At 36.1% G+C, this 25444-nt stretch overlaps 1 protein-coding gene and 1 pseudogene across 3 annotated transcripts in view; both read left to right on the top strand.

Annotated features, from left to right (window-relative positions):
- Positions 1–25444, top strand: part of LOC115122708 (cyclin-dependent kinase-like 5) — a 300065-nt gene that overhangs the window by 195007 nt on the left and 79614 nt on the right. The gene's annotated exons all lie outside the window — the stretch shown is intronic.
- Positions 1–25444, top strand: part of LOC135564587 (uncharacterized) — a 48710-nt pseudogene that overhangs the window by 14760 nt on the left and 8506 nt on the right.

Below are 25444 nucleotides of genomic sequence, written 5' to 3'. Positions count from 1 at the left end.
ATATCTGTTACAGCTAGTAGAATATATGTTACAGCTAGTATAATATATGTTACAGCTAGTATAATATATGTTACAACTAGTAGAATATCTGTTACAGCTAGTCGAATATCTGTTACAGCTAGTAGAATATCTGTTACAACTAGTATAATATATGTTACAACTAGTAGAATATATGTTACAACTAGTAGAATATCTGTTACAGCTAGTAGAATATCTGTTACAGCTAGTAGAATATCTGTTACAGCTAGTAGAATATCTGTTACAGCTAGTAGAATATCTGTTACAACTAGTATAATATATGTTACAACTAGTATAATATATGTTACAGCTAGTAGAATATCTGTTACAACTAGTATAATATATGTTACAACTAGTATAATATATGTTACAACTAGTATAATATATGTTACAGCTAGTAGAATATCTGTTACAACTAGTATAATATATGTTACAACTAGTATAATATATGTTACAACTAGTATAATATATGTTACAACTAGTAGAATATCTGTTACAGCTAGTAGAATATATGTTACAACTAGTAGAATATCTGTTGCAGCTAGTAGAATATATGTTACAGCTAGTAGAATATCTGTTACAGCTAGTAGAATATCTGTTACAGCTAGTAGAATATCTGTTACAGCTAGTAGAATATCTGTTACAGCTAGTAGAATATCTGTTACAGCTAGTAGAATATCTGTTACAACTAGTATAATATATGTTACAACTAGTAGAATATATGTTACAACTAGTAGAATATCTGTTACAGCTAGTAGAATATCTGTTACAGCTAGTAGAATATCTGTTACAGCTAGTAGAATATCTGTTACAACTAGTATAATATATGTTACAACTAGTATAATATATGTTACAGCTAGTAGAATATCTGTTACAACTAGTATAATATATGTTACAACTAGTATAATATATGTTACAACTAGTAGAATATATGTTACAGCTAGTAGAATATATGTTACAGCTAGTATAATATATATGTTACAACTAGTATAATATATGTTACAACTAGTAGAATATATGTTACAACTAGTAGAATATCTGTTACAGCTAGTAGAATATATGTTACAACTAGTAGAATATCTGTTACAGCTAGTAGAATATCTGTTACAGCTAGTAGAATATCTGTTACAGCTACTAGAATATCTGTTACAACTAGTATAATATATGTTACAACTAGTATAATATATGTTACAACTAGTAGAATATCTGTTACAGCTAGTAGAATATATGTTACAACTAGTAGAATATATGTTACAGCTAGTAGAATATCTGTTACAGCTAGTCAGCTAGTAGAATATCTGTTACAGCTAGTAGAATATCTGTTACAGCTAGTAGAATATCTGTTACAGCTAGTAGAATATATGTTACAGCTAGTAGAATATCTGTTACAGCTAGTAGAATATCTGTTACAGCTAGTAGAATATCTGTTACAACTAGTAGAATATCTGTTACAGCTAGTATAATATATGTTACAACTAGTATAATATATGTTACAACTAGTATAATATATGTTACAGCTAGTAGAATATCTGTTACAACTAGTATAATATATGTTACAACTAGTATAATATATGTTACAACTAGTATAATATATGTTACAGCTAGTAGAATATCTGTTACAACTAGTATAATATATGTTACAACTAGTATAATATATGTTACAACTAGTATAATATATGTTACAACTAGTGGAATATCTGTTACAGCTAGTAGAATATATGTTACAACTAGTAGAATATCTGTTGCAGCTAGTAGAATATATGTTACAGCTAGTAGAATATCTGTTACAGCTAGTAGAATATCTGTTACAGCTAGTAGAATATCTGTTACAGCTAGTAGAATATCTGTTACAGCTAGTAGAATATCTGTTACAACTAGTATAATATATGTTACAACTAGTAGAATATCTGTTACAGCTAGTAGAATATATGTTACAGCTAGTATAATATATATGTTACAACTAGTATAATATATGTTACAACTAGTAGAATATATGTTACAACTAGTAGAATATCTGTTACAGCTAGTAGAATATATGTTACAACTAGTAGAATATCTGTTACAGCTAGTAGAATATCTGTTACAGCTAGTAGAATATCTGTTACAGCTAGTAGAATATCTGTTACAACTAGTATAATATATGTTACAACTAGTATAATATATGTTACAACTAGTAGAATATCTGTTACAGCTAGTAGAATATATGTTACAACTAGTAGAATATCTGTTGCAGCTAGTAGAATATATGTTACAGCTAGTAGAATATCTGTTACAGCTAGTAGAATATCTGTTACAGCTAGTAGAATATCTGTTACAGCTAGTAGAATATCTGTTACAGCTAGTAGAATATCTGTTACAGCTAGTAGAATATCTGTTACAGCTAGTAGAATATCTGTTACAGCTAGTAGAATATCTGTTACAGCTTGTAGATTATCTGTTACAGCTAGTAGAATATCTGTTACAGGTAGTATAATATATGTTACAACTAGTATAATATATGTTACAGCTAGTAGAATATCTGTTACAACTAGTATAATATATGTTACAACTAGTATAATATATGTTACAACTAGTATAATATATGTTACAACTAGTGGAATATCTGTTACAGCTAGTAGAATATATGTTACAACTAGTAGAATATCTGTTGCAGCTAGTAGAATATATGTTACAGCTAGTAGAATATCTGTTACAGCTAGTAGAATATCTGTTACAGCTAGTAGAATATCTGTTACAGCTAGTAGAATATCTGTTACAGCTAGTAGAATATCTGTTACAACTAGTATAATATATGTTACAACTAGTAGAATATATGTTACAACTAGTAGAATATCTGTTACAGCTAGTAGAATATCTGTTACAGCTAGTAGAATATCTGTTACAGCTAGTAGAATATCTGTTACAGGTAGTATAATATATGTTACAACTAGTATAATATATGTTACAGCTAGTAGAATATCTGTTACAACTAGTATAATATATGTTACAACTAGTATAATATATGTTACAACTAGTATAATATATGTTACAACTAGTGGAATATCTGTTACAGCTAGTAGAATATATGTTACAACTAGTAGAATATCTGTTGCAGCTAGTAGAATATATGTTACAGCTAGTAGAATATCTGTTACAGCTAGTAGAATATCTGTTACAGCTAGTAGAATATCTGTTACAGCTAGTAGAATATCTGTTACAGCTAGTAGAATATCTGTTACAACTAGTATAATATATGTTACAACTAGTAGAATATATGTTACAACTAGTAGAATATCTGTTACAGCTAGTAGAATATCTGTTACAGCTAGTAGAATATCTGTTACAGCTAGTAGAATATCTGTTACAACTAGTATAATATATGTTACAACTAGTATAATATATGTTACAGCTAGTAGAATATCTGTTACAACTAGTATAATATATGTTACAACTAGTAGAATATCTGTTGCAGCTAGTAGAATATATGTTACAGCTAGTAGAATATCTGTTACAGCTAGTAGAATATCTGTTACAGCTAGTAGAATATCTGTTACAGCTAGTAGAATATCTGTTACAGCTAGTAGAATATCTGTTACAGCTAGTAGAATATCTGTTACAGCTAGTAGAATATCTGTTACAGCTAGTAGAATATCTGTTACAGCTTGTAGATTATCTGTTACAGCTAGTAGAATATCTGTTACAGGTAGTATAATATATGTTACAACTAGTATAATATATGTTACAGCTAGTAGAATATCTGTTACAACTAGTATAATATATGTTACAACTAGTATAATATATGTTACAACTAGTATAATATATGTTACAACTAGTGGAATATCTGTTACAGCTAGTAGAATATATGTTACAACTAGTAGAATATCTGTTGCAGCTAGTAGAATATATGTTACAGCTAGTAGAATATCTGTTACAGCTAGTAGAATATCTGTTACAGCTAGTAGAATATCTGTTACAGCTAGTAGAATATCTGTTACAGCTAGTAGAATATCTGTTACAACTAGTATAATATATGTTACAACTAGTAGAATATATGTTACAACTAGTAGAATATCTGTTACAGCTAGTAGAATATCTGTTACAGCTAGTAGAATATCTGTTACAGCTAGTAGAATATCTGTTACAACTAGTATAATATATGTTACAACTAGTATAATATATGTTACAGCTAGTAGAATATCTGTTACAACTAGTAGAATATCTGTTACAGCTAGTAGAATATCTGTTACAGCTAGTAGAATATCTGTTACAGCTAGTAGAATATCTGTTACAACTAGTATAATATATGTTACAACTAGTATAATATATGTTACAGCTAGTAGAATATCTGTTACAACTAGTATAATATATGTTACAACTAGTAGAATATATGTTACAGCTAGTAGAATATCTGTTACAGCTAGTCAGCTAGTAGAATATCTGTTACAGCTAGTAGAATATCTGTTACAGCTAGTAGAATATCTGTTACAGCTAGTAGAATATATGTTACAGCTAGTAGAATATCTGTTACAGCTAGTAGAATATCTGTTACAGCTAGTAGAATATCTGTTACAGCTAGTAGAATATCTGTTACAACTAGTATAATATATGTTACAACTAGTATAATATATGTTACAGCTAGTAGAATATCTGTTACAACTAGTATAATATATGTTACAACTAGTAGAATATATGTTACAGCTAGTAGAATATCTGTTACAGCTAGTCAGCTAGTAGAATATCTGTTACAGCTAGTAGAATATCTGTTACAGCTAGTAGAATATCTGTTACAGCTAGTAGAATATATGTTACAGCTAGTAGAATATCTGTTACAGCTAGTAGAATATCTGTTACAGCTAGTAGAATAGCTGTTACAACTAGTAGAATATCTGTTACAGCTAGTAGAATATCTGTTACAACTAGTATAATATATGTTACAACTAGTATAATATATGTTACAGCTAGTAGAATATATGTTACAGCTAGTATAATATATGTTACAGCTAGTATAATATATGTTACAACTAGTAGAATATCTGTTACAGCTAGTCGAATATCTGTTACAGCTAGTAGAATATCTGTTACAACTAGTATAATATATGTTACAACTAGTAGAATATATGTTACAACTAGTAGAATATCTGTTACAGCTAGTAGAATATCTGTTACAGCTAGTAGAATATCTGTTACAGCTAGTAGAATATCTGTTACAGCTAGTAGAATATCTGTTACAACTAGTATAATATATGTTACAACTAGTATAATATATGTTACAGCTAGTAGAATATCTGTTACAACTAGTATAATATATGTTACAACTAGTATAATATATGTTACAACTAGTATAATATATGTTACAGCTAGTAGAATATCTGTTACAACTAGTATAATATATGTTACAACTAGTATAATATATGTTACAACTAGTATAATATATGTTACAACTAGTAGAATATCTGTTACAGCTAGTAGAATATATGTTACAACTAGTAGAATATCTGTTGCAGCTAGTAGAATATATGTTACAGCTAGTAGAATATCTGTTACAGCTAGTAGAATTTCTGTTACAGCTAGTAGAATATCTGTTACAGCTAGTAGAATATCTGTTACAGCTAGTAGAATATCTGTTACAGCTAGTAGAATATCTGTTACAACTAGTATAATATATGTTACAACTAGTATAATATATGTTACAGCTAGTAGAATATCTGTTACAACTAGTATAATATATGTTACAACTAGTATAATATATGTTACAGCTAGTAGAATATATGTTACAGCTAGTATAATATATATGTTACAACTAGTATAATATATGTTACAACTAGTAGAATATATGTTACAACTAGTAGAATATCTGTTACAGCTAGTAGAATATATGTTACAACTAGTAGAATATCTGTTACAGCTAGTAGAATATCTGTTACAGCTAGTAGAATATCTGTTACAGCTAGTAGAATATCTGTTACAACTAGTATAATATATGTTACAACTAGTATAATATATGTTACAACTAGTAGAATATCTGTTACAGCTAGTAGAATATATGTTACAACTAGTAGAATATATGTTACAGCTAGTAGAATATCTGTTACAGCTAGTAGAATATCTGTTACAGCTAGTAGAATATATGTTACAGCTAGTAGAATATCTGTTACAGCTAGTAGAATATCTGTTACAGCTAGTAGAATATCTGTTACAACTAGTAGAATATCTGTTACAGCTAGTAGAATATCTGTTACAACTAGTATAATATATGTTACAACTAGTATAATATATGTTACAGCTAGTAGAATATCTGTTACAACTAGTATAATATATGTTACAACTAGTATAATATATGTTACAACTAGTATAATATATGTTACAGCTAGTAGAATATCTGTTACAACTAGTATAATATATGTTACAACTAGTATAATATATGTTACAACTAGTATAATATATGTTACAACTAGTGGAATATCTGTTACAGCTAGTAGAATATATGTTACAACTAGTAGAATATCTGTTGCAGCTAGTAGAATATATGTTACAGCTAGTAGAATATCTGTTACAGCTAGTAGAATATCTGTTACAGCTAGTAGAATATCTGTTACAGCTAGTAGAATATCTGTTACAGCTAGTAGAATATCTGTTACAACTAGTATAATATATGTTACAACTAGTAGAATATATGTTACAACTAGTAGAATATCTGTTACAGCTAGTAGAATATCTGTTACAGCTAGTAGAATATCTGTTACAGCTAGTAGAATATCTGTTACAACTAGTATAATATATGTTACAACTAGTATAATATATGTTACAGCTAGTAGAATATCTGTTACAACTAGTATAATATATGTTACAACTAGTATAATATATGTTACAACTAGTAGAATATCTGTTACAGCTAGTAGAATATATGTTACAGCTAGTATAATATATATGTTACAACTAGTATAATATATGTTGCAGCTAGTAGAATATATGTTACAGCTAGTAGAATATCTGTTACAGCTAGTAGAATATCTGTTACAGCTAGTAGAATATCTGTTACAGCTAGTAGAATATCTGTTACAGCTAGTAGAATATCTGTTACAGCTAGTAGAATATCTGTTACAACTAGTATAATATATGTTACAACTAGTAGAATATATGTTACAACTAGTAGAATATCTGTTACAGCTAGTAGAATATATGTTACAGCTAGTAGAATATCTGTTACAGCTAGTAGAATATCTGTTACAACTAGTAGAATATCTGTTACAGCTAGTAGAATATATGTTACAACTAGTAGAATATCTGTTACAACTAGTAGAATATCTGTTACAGCTAGTCGAATATCTGTTACAGCTAGTAGAATATCTGTTACAACTAGTATAATATATGTTACAACTAGTAGAATATATGTTACAACTAGTAGAATATCTGTTACAGCTAGTAGAATATCTGTTACAGCTAGTAGAATATCTGTTACAGCTAGTAGAATATCTGTTACAGCTAGTAGAATATCTGTTACAACTAGTATAATATATGTTACAACTAGTATAATATATGTTACAGCTAGTAGAATATCTGTTACAACTAGTATAATATATGTTACAACTAGTATAATATATGTTACAACTAGTATAATATATGTTACAGCTAGTAGAATATCTGTTACAACTAGTATAATATATGTTACAACTAGTATAATATATGTTACAACTAGTATAATATATGTTACAACTAGTAGAATATCTGTTACAGCTAGTAGAATATATGTTACAACTAGTAGAATATCTGTTGCAGCTAGTAGAATATATGTTACAGCTAGTAGAATATCTGTTACAGCTAGTAGAATATCTGTTACAGCTAGTAGAATATCTGTTACAGCTAGTAGAATATCTGTTACAGCTAGTAGAATATCTGTTACAGCTAGTAGAATATCTGTTACAACTAGTATAATATATGTTACAACTAGTAGAATATATGTTACAACTAGTAGAATATCTGTTACAGCTAGTAGAATATCTGTTACAGCTAGTAGAATATCTGTTACAGCTAGTAGAATATCTGTTACAACTAGTATAATATATGTTACAACTAGTATAATATATGTTACAGCTAGTAGAATATCTGTTACAACTAGTATAATATATGTTACAACTAGTATAATATATGTTACAACTAGTAGAATATATGTCACAGCTAGTAGAATATATGTTACAGCTAGTATAATATATATGTTACAACTAGTATAATATATGTTACAACTAGTAGAATATATGTTACAACTAGTAGAATATCTGTTACAGCTAGTAGAATATATGTTACAACTAGTAGAATATCTGTTACAGCTAGTAGAATATCTGTTACAGCTAGTATAATATCTGTTACAGCTAGTAGAATATCTGTTACAACTAGTATAATATATGTTACAACTAGTATAATATATGTTACAACTAGTAGAATATCTGTTACAGCTAGTAGAATATATGTTACAACTAGTAGAATATATGTTACAGCTAGTAGAATATCTGTTACAGCTAGTCAGCTAGTAGAATATCTGTTACAGCTAGTAGAATATATGTTACAGCTAGTAGAATATCTGTTACAGCTAGTAGAATATCTGTTACAGCTAGTAGAATATATGTTACAGCTAGTAGAATATCTGTTACAACTAGTAGAATATCTGTTACAGCTAGTAGAATATCTGTTACAACTAGTATAATATATGTTACAACTAGTATAATATATGTTACAGCTAGTAGAATATCTGTTACAACTAGTATAATATATGTTACAACTAGTATAATATATGTTACAACTAGTATAATATATGTTACAGCTAGTAGAATATCTGTTACAACTAGTATAATATATGTTACAACTAGTATAATATATGTTACAACTAGTATAATATATGTTACAACTAGTGGAATATCTGTTACAGCTAGTAGAATATATGTTACAACTAGTAGAATATCTGTTGCAGCTAGTAGAATATATGTTACAGCTAGTAGAATATCTGTTACAGCTAGTAGAATATCTGTTACAGCTAGTAGAATATCTGTTACAGCTAGTAGAATATCTGTTACAGCTAGTAGAATATCTGTTACAACTAGTATAATATATGTTACAACTAGTAGAATATATGTTACAACTAGTAGAATATCTGTTACAGCTAGTAGAATATCTGTTACAGCTAGTAGAATATCTGTTACAGCTAGTAGAATATCTGTTACAACTAGTATAATATATGTTACAACTAGTATAATATATGTTACAGCTAGTAGAATATCTGTTACAACTAGTATAATATATGTTACAACTAGTATAATATATGTTACAACTAGTAGAATATCTGTTACAGCTAGTAGAATATATGTTACAGCTAGTATAATATATGTTACAACTAGTATAATATATGTTACAACTAGTAGAATATATGTTACAACTAGTAGAATATCTGTTACAGCTAGTAGAATATATGTTACAACTAGTAGAATATCTGTTACAGCTAGTAGAATATCTGTTACAGCTAGTAGAATATCTGTTACAGCTAGTAGAATATCTGTTACAACTAGTATAATATATGTTACAACTAGTATAATATATGTTACAACTAGTAGAATATCTGTTACAGCTAGTAGAATATATGTTACAACTAGTAGAATATCTGTTGCAGCTAGTAGAATATATGTTACAGCTAGTAGAATATCTGTTACAGCTAGTAGAATATCTGTTACAGCTAGTAGAATATCTGTTACAGCTAGTAGAATATCTGTTACAGCTAGTAGAATATCTGTTACAGCTAGTAGAATATCTGTTACAGCTAGTAGAATATCTGTTACAGCTAGTAGAATATCTGTTACAGCTTGTAGATTATCTGTTACAGCTAGTAGAATATCTGTTACAGGTAGTATAATATATGTTACAACTAGTATAATATATGTTACAGCTAGTAGAATATCTGTTACAACTAGTATAATATATTTTACAACTAGTATAATATATGTTACAACTAGTATAATATATGTTACAACTAGTGGAATATCTGTTACAGCTAGTAGAATATATGTTACAACTAGTAGAATATCTGTTGCAGCTAGTAGAATATATGTTACAGCTAGTAGAATATCTGTTACAGCTAGTAGAATATCTGTTACAGCTAGTAGAATATCTGTTACAGCTAGTAGAATATCTGTTACAACTAGTATAATATATGTTACAACTAGTAGAATATATGTTACAACTAGTAGAATATCTGTTACAGCTAGTAGAATATCTGTTACAGCTAGTAGAATATCTGTTACAGCTAGTAGAATATCTGTTACAACTAGTATAATATATGTTACAACTAGTATAATATATGTTACAGCTAGTAGAATATCTGTTACAACTAGTATAATATATGTTACAACTAGTAGAATATATGTTACAGCTAGTAGAATATCTGTTACAGCTAGTCAGCTAGTAGAATATCTGTTACAGCTAGTAGAATATCTGTTACAGCTAGTAGAATATCTGTTACAGCTAGTAGAATATATGTTACAGCTAGTAGAATATCTGTTACAGCTAGTAGAATATCTGTTACAGCTAGTAGAATAGCTGTTACAACTAGTAGAATATCTGTTACAGCTAGTAGAATATCTGTTACAACTAGTATAATATATGTTACAACTAGTATAATATATGTTACAGCTAGTAGAATATCTGTTACAACTAGTATAATATATGTTACAACTAGTATAATATATGTTACAACTAGTATAATATATGTTACAGCTAGTAGAATATCTGTTACAACTAGTATAATATATGTTACAACTAGTATAATATATGTTACAACTAGTATAATATATGTTACAACTAGTGGAATATCTGTTACAGCTAGTAGAATATATGTTACAACTAGTAGAATATCTGTTGCAGCTAGTAGAATATATGTTACAGCTAGTAGAATATCTGTTACAGCTAGTAGAATATCTGTTACAGCTAGTAGAATATCTGTTACAGCTAGTAGAATATCTGTTACAGCTAGTAGAATATCTGTTACAACTAGTATAATATATGTTACAACTAGTAGAATATATGTTACAACTAGTAGAATATCTGTTACAGCTAGTAGAATATCTGTTACAACTAGTAGAATATCTGTTACAGCTAGTAGAATATCTGTTACAGCTAGTAGAATATCTGTTACAGCTAGTAGAATATCTGTTACAACTAGTATAATATATGTTACAACTAGTATAATATATGTTACAGCTAGTAGAATATCTGTTACAACTAGTATAATATATGTTACAACTAGTATAATATATGTTACAACTAGTAGAATATCTGTTACAGCTAGTAGAATATATGTTACAGCTAGTATAATATATATGTTACAACTAGTATAATATATGTTACAACTAGTAGAATATATGTTACAACTAGTAGAATATCTGTTACAGCTAGTAGAATATATGTTACAACTAGTAGAATATCTGTTACAGCTAGTAGAATATCTGTTACAGCTAGTAGAATATCTGTTACAGCTAGTAGAATATCTGTTACAACTAGTATAATATATGTTACTAGTATAATATATGTTACAACTAGTAGAATATCTGTTACAGCTAGTAGAATATATGTTACAACTAGTAGAATATCTGTTGCAGCTAGTAGAATATATGTTACAGCTAGTAGAATATCTGTTACAGCTAGTAGAATATCTGTTACAGCTAGTAGAATATCTGTTACAGCTAGTAGAATATCTGTTACAGCTAGTAGAATATCTGTTACAGCTAGTAGAATATCTGTTACAGCTAGTAGAATATCTGTTACAGCTAGTAGAATTATCTGTTACAGCTAGTAGAATATCTGTTACAGGTAGTAGAATATCTGTTACAGGTAGTAGAATATCTGTTACAACTAGTAGAATATCTGTTACAACTAGTAGAATATCTGTTACAACTAGTAGAATATATGTTACAGCTAGTAGAATATATGTTACAGCTAGTAGAATATCTGTTACAACTAGTAGAATATCTGTTACAGCTAGTAGAATATCTGTTACAGCTAGTAGAATATCTGTTACAACTAGTAGAATATCTGTTACAGCTAGTAGAATATCTGTTACAGCTAGTAGAATATCTGTTACAGCTAGTAGAATATCTGTTACAGCTAGTAGAATATCTGTTACAGCTAGTAGAACATATGTTTCAGCTAGTAGAATATCTGTTACAGTTAGTAGAATATCTGTTACAGCTAGTAGAATATCTGTTACAGCTAGTAGAATATCTGTTACAGCTAGTAGAATATCTGTTTCAGCTAGTAGAATATCTGTTACAGCTAGTAGAATATCTGTTACAGTTAGTAGAATATCTGTTACAGTTAGTAGAATATCTGTTACAGCTAGTAGAATATCTGTTACAGCTAGTAGAATATCTGTTACAACTAGTAGAATATCTGTTACAGCTAGTAGAATATCTGTTACAACTAGTAGAATATATGTTACAACTAGTATAATATCTGTTACAGCTAGTAGAATATCTGTTACAGCTAGTAGAATATCTGTTACAGCTAGTAGAATATCTGTTACAGGTAGTAGAATATCTGTTACAGGTAGTAGAATATCTGTTACAACTAGTAGAATATCTGTTACAACTAGTAGAATATCTGTTACAACTAGTAGAATATATGTTACAGCTAGTAGAATATATGTTACAGCTAGTAGAATATCTGTTACAACTAGTAGAATATCTGTTACAGCTAGTAGAATATCTGTTACAGCTAGTAGAATATCTGTTACAACTAGTAGAATATCTGTTACAGCTAGTAGAATATCTGTTACAGCTAGTAGAATATCTGTTACAGCTAGTAGAATATCTGTTACAGCTAGTAGAACATATGTTTCAGCTAGTAGAATATCTGTTACAGTTAGTAGAATATCTGTTACAGCTAGTAGAATATCTGTTACAGCTAGTAGAATATATGTTACAGCTAGTAGAATATCTGTTTCAGCTAGTAGAATATCTGTTACAGCTAGTAGAATATCTGTTACAGTTAGTAGAATATCTGTTACAGTTAGTAGAATATCTGTTACAGCTAGTAGAATATCTGTTACAGCTAGTAGAATATCTGTTACAACTAGTAGAATATCTGTTACAGCTAGTAGAATATCTGTTACAACTAGTAGAATATATGTTACAACTAGTATAATATCTGTTACAGCTAGTAGAATATCTGTTACAGCTAGTAGAATATCTGTTACAGCTAGTAGAATATCTGTTACAGATAGTAGAATATATGTTACAGCTAGTAGAATATCTGTTACAGCTAGTAGAATATATGTTACAGCTAGTAGAATATCTGTTACAGCTAGTAGAATATCTGTTACAGCTAGTAGAATATCTGTTACAGCTAGTAGAATATCTGTTACAGCTAGTAGAATATATGTTACAGCTTGTAGAATATCTGTTACAGCTAGTAGAATATCTGTTACAGCTAGTAGAATATCTGTTTCAGCTAGTAGAATATCTGTTACAGCTAGTAGAATATCTGTTACAGCTAGTAGAATATCTGTTTCAGCTAGTAGAATATCTGTTACAGCTAGTAGAATATCTGTTACAGCTAGTAGAATATCTGTTACAGTTAGTAGAATATCTGTTACAGCTAGTAGAATATATGTTACAGCTAGTAGAATATCTGTTACAGCTAGTAGAATATCTGTTTAGAATATCAGCTAGTAGAATATCTGTTACAGCTAGTAGAATATCTGTTACAGCTAGTAGAATATCTGTTACAGCTAGTAGAATATCTGTTACAGCTAGTAGAATATCTGTTACAGCTAGTAGAATATCTGTTACAGCTAGTAGAATATCTGTTACAGCTAGTAGAATATCTGTTACAGCTAGTAGAATATCTGTTACAGCTAGTAGAATATCTGTTACAGCTAGTAGAATATCTGTTACAGCTAGTAGAATATCTGTTACAGCTAGTAGAATATCTGTTTCAGCTAGTAGAATATCTGTTACAGCTAGTAGAATATCTGTTACAGTTAGTAGAATATCTGTTACAGCTAGTAGAATATCTGTTACAGCTAGTAGAATATCTGTTACAGCTAGTAGAATATCTGTTACAGCTAGTAGAATATCTGTTACAGCTAGTAGAATATCTGTTACAGGTAGTAGAATATCTGTTACAGCTAGTAGAATATCTGTTACAGGTAGTAGAATATCTGTTACAGCTAGTAGAATATCTGTTAATATATCTGTTACAGCTAGTAGAATATCTGTTACAGCTAGTAGAATATCTGTTACAACTAGTAGAATATCTGTTACAGCTAGTAGAATATCTGTTACAGCTAGTAGAATATCCCATGAGAATGGGGAGGAGATTCTGAACTCTCCTCTTAACGTTAGTGTTCCTCTCTGCCCCAGGCCTATATGGAGGATCATCTGGAGAATAAGGACCGTCTGCTGAAGGAGTGGGAGGATCTTTGTTCCTACCAGGCTGAACCCAGTGTTGTCACTGTAGCACAGAGTGAAGCCCACCTGGAGAAGAACCGCTGTTCGGACTCTCTTCCCTGTGAGTCTTACATACCTCTCCTCGGGTTTATCCTCCTCCGGTCTTAGGCTGGGATTCAAATGGACTCAGACGAATAACCTGTTCACTGTGTTTGACTAAATGTGGATTTCTGCTTGAGCTGGCATCCGTAGTGTATACAGCAAACGTGATCTCAGAGCTGAATGTCAGGGGAAATGCCTTTAAAAGTCTATTGTTGTTCACAGGCCGTTAATTAAACTGTGTTGGATTGGCATCTTATTTCTGTACCTCCTGTACAGCTTGGTCTGTTACTATCTGTTCCGATCCTCCTGTACAGCTTGGTCTGTTACTATCTGTTCTGATCCTCCTGTACAGCTTGGTCTGTTACTATCTGTTCTGATCCTCCTGTACAGCTTGGTCTGTTACTATCTGTTCTGATCCTCCTGTACAGCTTGGTCTGTTACTATCTGTTCTGTACCTCCTGTACAGCTTGGTCTGTTACTATCTGTTCTGATCCTCCTGTACAGCTTGGTCTGTTACTATCTGTTCTGATCCTCCTGTACAGCTTGGTCTGTTACTATCTGTTCTGATCCTCCTGTACAGCTTGGTCTGTTACTATCTGTTCTGATCCTCCTGTACAGCTTGGTCTGTTACTATCTGTTCTGATCCTCCTGTACAGCTTGGTCTGTTACTATCTGTTCTGATCCTCCTGTACAGCTTGGTCTGTTACTATCTGTTCTGATCCTCCTGTACAGCTTGGTCTGTTACTATCTGTTCTGATCCTCCTTTACATCTTGGTCTGTTACTATCTGTTCTGATCCTCCTGTACAGCTTGGTCTGTTACTATCTGTTCTGATCCTCCTGTACAGCTAGACTATCTGTTCTGTACCTCCTGTACAGCTTGGTCTGTTACTATCTGGTCTCCTGTTACTATCTGTTCTGATCCTCCTGTACAGCTTGGTCTGTTACTATCTGTTCTGATCCTCCTGTACAGCTTGGTCTGTTACTATCTGTTCTGATCCTCCTGTACAGCTTGGTCTGTTACTATCTGTTCTGATCCTCCTGTACAGCTTGGTCTGTTACTATCTGTTCTGATCCTCCTGTACAGCTTGGTCTGTTACTATCTGTTCTGATCCTCCTGTACAGCTTGGTCTGTTACTATCTGTTCTGATCCTCCTGTACAGCTTGGTCTGTTACTATCTGTTCTGATCCTCCTGTACAGCTTGGTCTGTTACTATCTGTTCTGATCCTCCTGTACAGCTTGGTCTGTTACTATCTGTTCTGATCCTCCTGTACAGCTTGGTCTGTTACTATCTGTTCTGATCCTCCTGTACAGCTTGGTCTGTTACTATCTGTTCTGATCCTCCTGTACAGCTTGGTCTGTTACTATCTGTTCTGATCCTCCTGTACAGCTTGGTCTGTTACTATCTGTTCTGATCCTCCTGTACAGCTTGGTCTGTTACTATCTGTTCTGATCCTCCTGTACAGCTTGGTCTGTTACTATCTGTTCTGATCCTCCTGTACAGCTTGGTCTGTTACTATCTGTTCTGATCCTCCTGTACAGCTTGGTCTGTTACTATCTGTTCTGATCCTCCTGTCTGTTCTGAGCTCCTGGTCTGTTACTATCTGTTCTGATCCTCCTGTACAGCTTGGTCTGTTACTATCTGTTCTGATCCTCCTGTACAGCTTGGTCTGTTACTATCTGTTCTGATCCTCCTGTACAGCTTGGTCTGTTACTATCTGTTCTGATCCTCCTGTACAGCTTGGTCTGTTACTATCTGTTCTGATCCTCCTGTACAGCTTGGTCTGTTACTATCTGTTCTGATCCTCCTGTACAGCTTGGTCTGTTACTATCTGTTCTGATCCTCCTGTACAGCTTGGTCTGTTACTATCTGTTCTGATCCTCCTGTACAGCTTGGTCTGTTACTATCTGTTCTGATCCTCCTGTACAGCTTGGTCTGTTACTATCTGTTCTGATCCTCCTGTACAGCTTGGTCTGTTACTATCTGTTCTGATCCTCCTGTACAGCTTGGTCTGTTACTATCTGTTCTGATCCTCCTGTACAGCTGTTACCTGTTCTGACCTCCTGTACAGCTTGGTCTGTTACTATCTGTTCTGATCCTCCTGTACAGCTTGGTCTGTTACTATCTGTTCTGATCCTCCTGTACAGCTTGGTCTGTTACTATCTGTTCTGATCCTCCTGTACAGCTTGGTCTGTTACTATCTGTTCTGATCCTCCTGTACAGCTTGGTCTGTTACTATCTGTTCTGATCCTCCTGTACAGCTTGGTCTGTTACTCCTCCTGTACAGCTTGGTCTGTTATCTGATCCTCCTGTACAGCTTGGTCTGTTACTATCTGTTCTGATCCTCCTGTACAGCTTGGTCTGTTACTATCTGTTCTGATCCTCCTGTACAGCTTGGTCTGTTACTATCTGTTCCTGATCCTCCTGTTCTGACAGCTTGGTCTGTTACTATCTGTTCTGATCCTCCTGTACAGCTTGGTCTGTTTGGTCTCTTACTATCTGTTCTGATCCTCCTGTACAGCTTGGTCTGTTACTATCTGTTCTGATCCTCCTGTACAGCTTGGTCTGTTACTATCTGTTCTGATCCTCCTGTACAGCTTGGTCTGTTACTATCTGTTCTGATCCTCCTGTACAGCTTGGTCTGTTACTATCTGTTCTGATCCTCCTGTACAGCTTGGTCTGTTACTATCTGTTCTGATCCTCCTGTACAGCTTGGTCTCTTACTATCTGTTCTGTTCTGATCCTCCTGTACAGCTTGGTCTGTTACTATCTGTTCTGATCCTCCTGTACAGCTTGGTCTGTTACTATCTGTTCTGATCCTCCTGTACAGCTTGGTCTGTTACTATCTGTTCTGATCCTCCTGTACAGCTTGGTCTGTTACTATCTGTTCTGATCCTCCTGTACAGCTTGGTCTGTTACTATCTGTTCTGATCCTCCTGTACAGCTTGGTCTGTTACTATCTGTTCTGATCCTCCTGTACAGCTTGGTCTGTTACTATCTGTTCTGATCCTCCTGTACAGCTTGGTCTGTTATCTATCTGTTCTGATCCTCCTGTACAGCTTGGTCTGTTACTATCTGTTCTGATCCTCCTGTACAGCTTGGTCTCTTACTATCTGTTCTGATCCTCCTGTACAGCTTGGTCTGTTACTATCTGTTCTGATCCTCCTGTACAGCTTGGTCTGTTACTATCTGTTCTGATCCTCCTGTACAGCTTGGTCTGTTACAATCTGTTCTGATCCTCCTGTACAGCTTGGTCTCTTACTATCTGTTCTGATCCTCCTGTACAGCTTGGTCTGTTACTATCTGTTCTGATCCTCCTGTACAGCTTGGTCTGTTACTATCTGTTCTGATCCTCCTGTACAGCTTGGTCTGTTACTATCTGTTCTGATCCTCCTGTACAGCTTGGTCTGTTACTATCTGTTCTGATCCTCCTGTACAGCTTGGTCTCTGTTCTGATCCTCCTTTACATCTTGGTCTGTTACTATCTGTTCTGATCCTCCTGTACAGCTTGGTCTCTTACTATCTGTTCTGATCCTCCTGTACATCTTGGTCTGTTACTATCTGTTCTGATCCTCCTGTACATCTTGGTCTGTTACTATCTGTTCTGATCCTCCTGTACAGCTTGGTCTGTTACTATCTGTTCTGATCCTCCTGTACAGCTTGGTCTCTTACTATCTGTTCTGATCCTCCTGTACAGCTTGGTCTGTTACTATCTGTTCTGATCCTCCTGTACAGCTTGGTCTGTTACTATCTGTTCTGATCCTCCTGTACAGCTTGGTCTGTTACTATCTGTTCTGATCCTCCTGTACAGCTTGGTCTGTTACTATCTGTTCTGATACTCCTGTACAGCTTGGTCTGTTACTATCTGTTCTGATCCTCCTGTACAGCTTGGTCTGTTACTATCTGTTCTGATCCTCCTGTACAGCTTGGTCTGTTACTATCTGTTCTGATCCTCCTATACAGCTTGGTCTGTTACTATCTGTTCTGATCCTCCTGTACAGCTTGGTCTGTTACTATCTGTTCTGATCCTCCTGTACAGCTTGGTCTGTTACTATCTGTTCTGATCCTCCTGTACAGCTTGGTCTGTTACGATCTGTTCTGATCCTCCTGTACAGCTTGGTCTGTTACTATCTGTTCTGATCCTCCTGTACAGCTTGGTCTGTTACGATCTGTTCTGATCCTCCTGTACAGCTTGGTCTGTTACTATCTGTTCTGATCCTCCTGTACAGCTTGGTCTGTCACTATCTGTTCTGTTCTGTACCTCCTGTACAGCTTGGTCAGTTATTATCTGTTATGTTCTGTGCCTCCTGTACAGCTTGGTCAGTTATTATCTGTTCTGTACCTCCTGTACAGCTTGGTCAGTCACTGTCTGTTCTGATCCTCCTGTACAGCTTGGTCAGTTACTATCTGTTTTGTTCCTCCTGTACAGCTTGGTCAGTTACTATCTGTTCTGATCCTCCTGTACAGCTTGGTCTGTTACTATCTGTTCTGATCCTCCTGCACAGCTTGGTCTCTTACTGTCTGTTCTGATCCTCCTGTACAACTTGGTCTGTTACTATCTGTTCTGATCCTCCTGCACAGCTTGGTCAGTTATTATCTGTTATGTTCTGTGCCTCCTGTACAGCTTGGTCAGTTACTATCTGTTTTGTTCTGATCCTCCTGTACAGCTTGGTCAGTTACTATCTGTTATGTTCTGATCCTCCTGTACAGCTTGGTCAGTCACTGTCTGTTCTGATCCTCCTGTACAGTTTGGTCAGTCACTGTCTGTTCCGATCCTCCTGTACAGCTTGGTCAGTCACTGTCTGTTCCGATCCTCCTGTACAGCTTGGTCAGTCACTGTCTGTTCTGTTCTGATCCTCCTGAACATCTTGGTCATTTACTATCTGTTTTATTCCAGATGATCATTCCCGTGTGAAATTGAAGGCAGAGAGCAACTCCACCAAGGAAGACTACATTAACGCCAGCACCATAGTAAGATCTCTGACTGCTACTCTTGAGATGGTGATGGTGTAGACTTTGTCCCGTGGTTGACACAATGTCACACGTCAAAAATGTCATAAATATTCTCTCTCTGTAAACCCCAGATTGACCATGACCCTCGACTGCCTGCTTACATCGCCACCCAGGGACCACTGGCACACACAATCGCTGACTTCTGGCAGGTCAGTAGCACACACCATCGCTGACTTCTGGCAGGTCAGTGGCACACACCATCGCTGCCTTCTGGCAGATCAGTGGCACACACCATCGCTGCCTTCTGGCAGATCAGTAGCACACACCATCGCTGACTTCTGGCAGATCAGTAGCACACACCATCGCTGACTTCTGGCAGATCAGTAGCACACACCATCGCTGACTTCTGGCAGATCAGTAGCACACACCATCGCTGACTTCTGGCAGGTCAGTAGCACACACCATCGCTGACTTCTGGCAGATCAGTAGCACACACCATCGCTGACTTCTGGCAGATCAGTGGCACACACCATCGCTGACTTCTGGCAGGTCAGTGGCACACACCATCGCTGACTTCTGGCAGATCAGTAGCACACACCATCGCTGACTTCTGGCAGATCAGTGGCACACACCATCGCTGACTTCTGGCAGGTCAGTAGCACACACCATCGCTGACTTCTGGCAGGTCAGTAGCACACCATCGCTGACTTCTGGCAAGTCAGTAGCACACACACATCGCTGACTTCTGGCAGGTCAGTAGCACACACCATCGCTGACTTCTGGCAGGTCAGTGGCACACACCATCGCTGACTTCTGGCAGGTCAGTAGCACACCATCGTTGACTTCTGGCAAGTCAGTAGCACACACCATCGCTGACTTCTGGCAGGTCAGTAGCACACACCATCGCTGACTTCTGGCAGGTCAGTGGCACACACCATCGCTGACTTCTGGCAGGTCAGTAGCACACACCATCGTTGACTTCTGGCAGGTCAGTAGCACACACCATCGTTGACTTCTGGCAGGTCAGTAGCACACACCATCGCTGACTTCTGGCAGGTCAGTGGCACACACCATCGCTGACTTCTGGCAGGTCAGTGGCACACACCATCGCTGACTTCTGGCAGGTCAGTAGCACACACCATCGTTGACTTCTGGCAGGTCAGTGGCACACAGTACTCTGAGGAAACATTATTGCTACCACTAAAGACTGTGGTAGTCAAAGGTGACCAATACTGTGTATTTGTTGTGTAGTAGTACATGTGGCACAGATATCTCACAATGTGCCGGTATAGTACACTGCTTTTGTAACTGCTGTGTTTTTCTATAGACAGTCTGGGAGAATGGCTGTACAGTGATAGTGATGATGACAGCCCTGGTTGAGGATGGAGAGATTCAGTGTGTTCGCTACTGGCCTGACGAGGGATCCTCCCTCTACCACATCTACGAGGTGAGGGGGTTTGACTCTGGATAGACACAAGCTGGTGTGTGTGTGTGTGTGTGTGTGTGTGTGTGTGTGTGTGTGTGTGTGTGTGTGTGTGTGTGTGTGTGTGTGTGTGTGTGTGTGTGTGTGTGTGTGTGTGTGTTTGAATCTTTTTATTATTGTTCTTCTTAGTTTTATTTGTGTTTTACCAAATACAATGCTATTTCTCTGTTTAAAAAATTTACAACATACTTTGCATGCTTATAGAGAAGGGGCACTCAACATGTACTGCACTGACACTAATGACTGATGATCGGTTGAAAGAAATTGATAATAATAAGATTAGGAGCTGAACTGTTAGATTTCAGTGCAGCCTTTGATATTATGTTGTTGAGAACTTGTGTCATATCCTGGATTCAGAGCTATCTATCTAAAAGAACTCAAAGGGTTTTCTTTAATAGAAGTGTCTCTAATGTCAAACAGGTAAAGTGTGGTGTACCACAGGACAGCTCTCTAGGCCCTCTACTCTTTTCTATTTTTACCATATGACTTGCCACTGGCATTTTAAAAAGCCTTTGTGTCCATGTATTTTGAAGATTCAACCATATACGCATCAGCAACCACAGCTAATGAACTCACTGAAACCCTTAACAAAGAGTTGCAGTCTGTTTTTGGAATGGGTGGCCAGTAATAAACTGGTCCTGAACATCTCTAAAACTAAGCGTTGTATTTGGTACAAATCATTCCCTAAGTTCTAGAACTCAGCTGAATCTGGTCATGAATTCTGTGGCTGTTGAACATGTTGAGGAGACTAAATTACTTGGTGTTACCTTAGATTGTACACTGTCCTGGTCAAAACATATAGATTCAGTGGTTGTAAAGATGGGGAGAGGTCTGTCCGTAATAAAGAGATGGGGAGAGGTCTGTCTGTACTATAGAGATGGGGAGAGGTCTGTCTGTACTATAGAGATGGGGAGAGGTCTGGCCGTAATAAAGAGATCTGCTCTGCTTTTTTGACACCACACTCCACAAAGCAAGTTCTGCAGGCTCTAGTTTTGTCTAATCTTGATTATTGTCCAGTCGTGTGGTCGAGTGCTGCTAAGAAAGACCTAGTTAAGCTGCAGCTGGTCCAGAACAGAGCGGCATGTCTTACTCTTCATTGTAATCAGAGGGCTGATATAAATACTATGCTGCCAGTCTCTCTTGGCTAAGAGTTGAGGAGAGAAATATTAATGTGTTGAAAATCCCAAATTGTTTACATAGTCAATTTACACACAGCACTGACACCAACACTTACTCCACCAGACATGCCACCAGGGGTCTTTTCACAGTCCCCAGGTCAGAGCAAAAGTTTTCTACCAGGTGAATTTGTATTATATATCTCTATGGATATTCCCTACCAGGTGAATTTGGTCTCTGAACACATCTGGTGTAAAGACTTCCTGGTTCGTAGTTTCTACCTGAAGAACGTTCAGACCCAGGAGACTCGTACCTTGACACAGTTCCACCTGCTCAGCTGGCCCTCCAACGGAATCCCTACCTCCACACGCCCTCTGCTGGACTTCCGCAGGTACTGAAAATAACCTGGAGGTTAGAGCTTTGGGCCAGTAACTGAACGGTTGATGATATAAATAGCCGTCAAGGTGAAACATTCTGTCAATGTGTCCTTGAGCAAGAAGACACTTGACCCTAATTTACTCCAGGTGCGCCATACTACTATATGCCTGACCCTGTAAAACAATATATTTCACTCACTGTAAAACAATATATTTCACTGCACCTATCTGGTCTATGTGTCAATATATTTCACTATACCTATCTGGTCTATGTGACAATATATTTCACTATACCTATCTGGTCTATGTGTCAATATATTTCACTATACCTATCTGGTCTATGTGTCAATATATTTCACTATACCTATCTGGTCTATGTGACAATATATTTCACTGCACCTATCTGGTCTATGTGACAATATATTTCACTATACCTATCTGATCTATGTGTCAATATATTTCACTATACCTATCTGGTCTATGTGACAATATATTTCACTGCACCTATCTGATCTATGTGTCAATATATTTCACTATACCTATCTGGTCTATGTGACAATATATTTCACTGCACCTATGTGGTCTATGTGTCAATATATTTCACTCACTGTAAAACAATATATTTCACTATACCTATCTGGTCTATGTGTCAATATATTTCACTCACTGTAAAACAATATATTTCACTGCACCTATCTGATCTATGTGTCAATATATTTCACTATACCTATCTGGTCTATGTGTCAATATATTTCACTGCACCTATCTGGTCTATGTGACAATATATTTCACTATACCTATCTGGTCTATGTGACAATATATTTCACTGCACCTATCTGGTCTATGTGACAATATATTTCACTGCACCTATCTGGTCTATGTGTCAATATATTTCACTATACCTATCTGGTCTATGTGTCAATATATTTCACTATACCTATCTGGTCTATGTGTCAATATATTTCACTATACCTATCTGGTCTATGTGTCAATATATTTCACTATACCTATCTGGTCTATGTGTCAATATATTTCACTATACCTATCTGGTCTATGTGACAATATATTTCACTGCACCTATCTGGTCTATGTGACAATATATTTCACTATACCTATCTGATCTATGTGTCAATATATTTCACTATACCTATCTGGTCTATGTGACAATATATTTCACTGCACCTATCTGGTCTATGTGACAATATATTTCACTATACCTATCTGGTCTATGTGACAATATATTTCACTGCACCTATGCGGTCTATGTGTCCCTGTCTCCCTGGATCTACTGTGTATGATACTGTAGCTGTAACCTAGTAGCAGACGGGGGTCTGTGAAACTCCCTCTTCAGCCTCAGGTGTCTCCTCTTGCACTGCCGAATAGGATAAGAATCTTCGGGAGGGCGGTCGTGTCTGTTTGCAAGGCAGATGTCCAGGGTTAGAGCCTCGGGTATGAGCCGAATCGGGAGGAAGCGGTACTCGCTAAGCAAACAGCGTGATGTCTTTTTCACTATCATATGGCCAGTGATGCCCCATAGGGTCCTGTATGACCTAGCCTCCTTGACCCTTGACCCTGACATGATTATTGAAACCAGTGTACTGTATATTAGCCTTAATTTTTAGCTGTCCCTCCCTGATTGTCCCTCCCTTCCTCTAGCCGTCTCTCGTTCCAACCATCTATATCTCTCCGTCCCTCTCTCTCAGTGCCGGTGGTCAGCTATTGGCCCTTGGGGTTCCCACATCTCCCAGTGGCATTTTTGTGATTTGCAGCTAGTAGTCTGGGTCCAGTTGCATAGTCACAAAAATGATCATTGGCAGGTGTGACTGCAGCAGGAGTCGACGCTGGCCGGACAGTCCATCAGTCTCCTCCCCCTTTCTTCTTTTCTTCCTTCCTTCCTTCCTTCCTTCCTTCCTTCCTTCCTTCCTTCCTTCCTTCCTTCCTTCCTTCCTTCCTTCCTTCCATCTTTCCTTCCTTCCTTCCATCCTTCCTTCTAACCTTCCATCCTTCCTTCTAACCTTCCTTCCATCCTTTTATCTTTCCTTCTTTCCTTCCATCTTTCCTTCCTTCCTTCCTTCCTTCCATCTTTCCTTCCTTCCTTCCATTCTTCCTTCTAACCTTCCTTCTAACCTTCCTTCCATCCATCCATCCTTCCTTCCTTCCTTCCTTCCTCCCTTTCTTCCTTCCCTCCTCTGCTCCTCTCTCACTTTCTGTCCTGTCCACTGAAGGGTTGAGTTTCTCTAACCTCAACCTCAAAGACTATTGTTTTATAACTAACTTGAATTGTTATCCTTTATGCAGGCAGAGTTTGACATGTTGTTTTTCTGTGTATGGTTTAAGATCAGTACAGTAGAAATGTAACACAGTACTGCAGTACCCAATTTAAACTTGTCAGCTAAAATGATATTTTATGATATATTCTCTATCCCTCCTCCCTCCCACCCACCCCACCCCTCCCTCTCTCCCACCCACCCCTCCCTCTCTCCCACCCACCCCTCCCTCTCTCCCACCAACCCCTCCCTCTCTCCCACCCCTCCCTCTCCCACCCACCCCTCCCTCTCCCACCCACCCCTCCCTCTCTCCCACCAACCCCTCCCTCTCCCACCCCTCCCTCTCCCACCCACCCCTCCCTCTCTCCCACCCCTCCCTCCCTCAATCCCACCTCCTCCTCCCCCTCCCCCCCCTCCCTCTCCCACCCACCCCTCCCTCCCTCTCCCACCAACCCCTCCCTCTCCCACCACCCCCTCCCTCCCTCCCTCCCTCCCACCCTCTCCCCACCAACCCCTCCCTCTCTCCCACCCCTCCCTCTCCCACCCACCCCCTCCCTCAATCCCACCTCCTCCTCCCTCTCTCCCCACCCCTCCCTCTCTCCCACTCACCCCTCTCTCTCTCCCTTCCTCCCTTCCTGTCCTCTGTCTCCCTCCAACAGGAAGGTGAATAGGTGCTACAGAGCTCGATCCTGCCCCATCATCGTCCACTGCAGGTAAACTTAG

Source organism: Oncorhynchus nerka, linkage group LG25, assembly GCF_034236695.1.
Source record: "Oncorhynchus nerka isolate Pitt River linkage group LG25, Oner_Uvic_2.0, whole genome shotgun sequence".
In the NCBI taxonomy this organism is placed as follows: domain Eukaryota; kingdom Metazoa; phylum Chordata; class Actinopteri; order Salmoniformes; family Salmonidae; genus Oncorhynchus; species Oncorhynchus nerka.
Note: the sequence above shows the minus strand (reverse complement) of the source record. Positions and strands in the feature narration are given on the sequence as shown.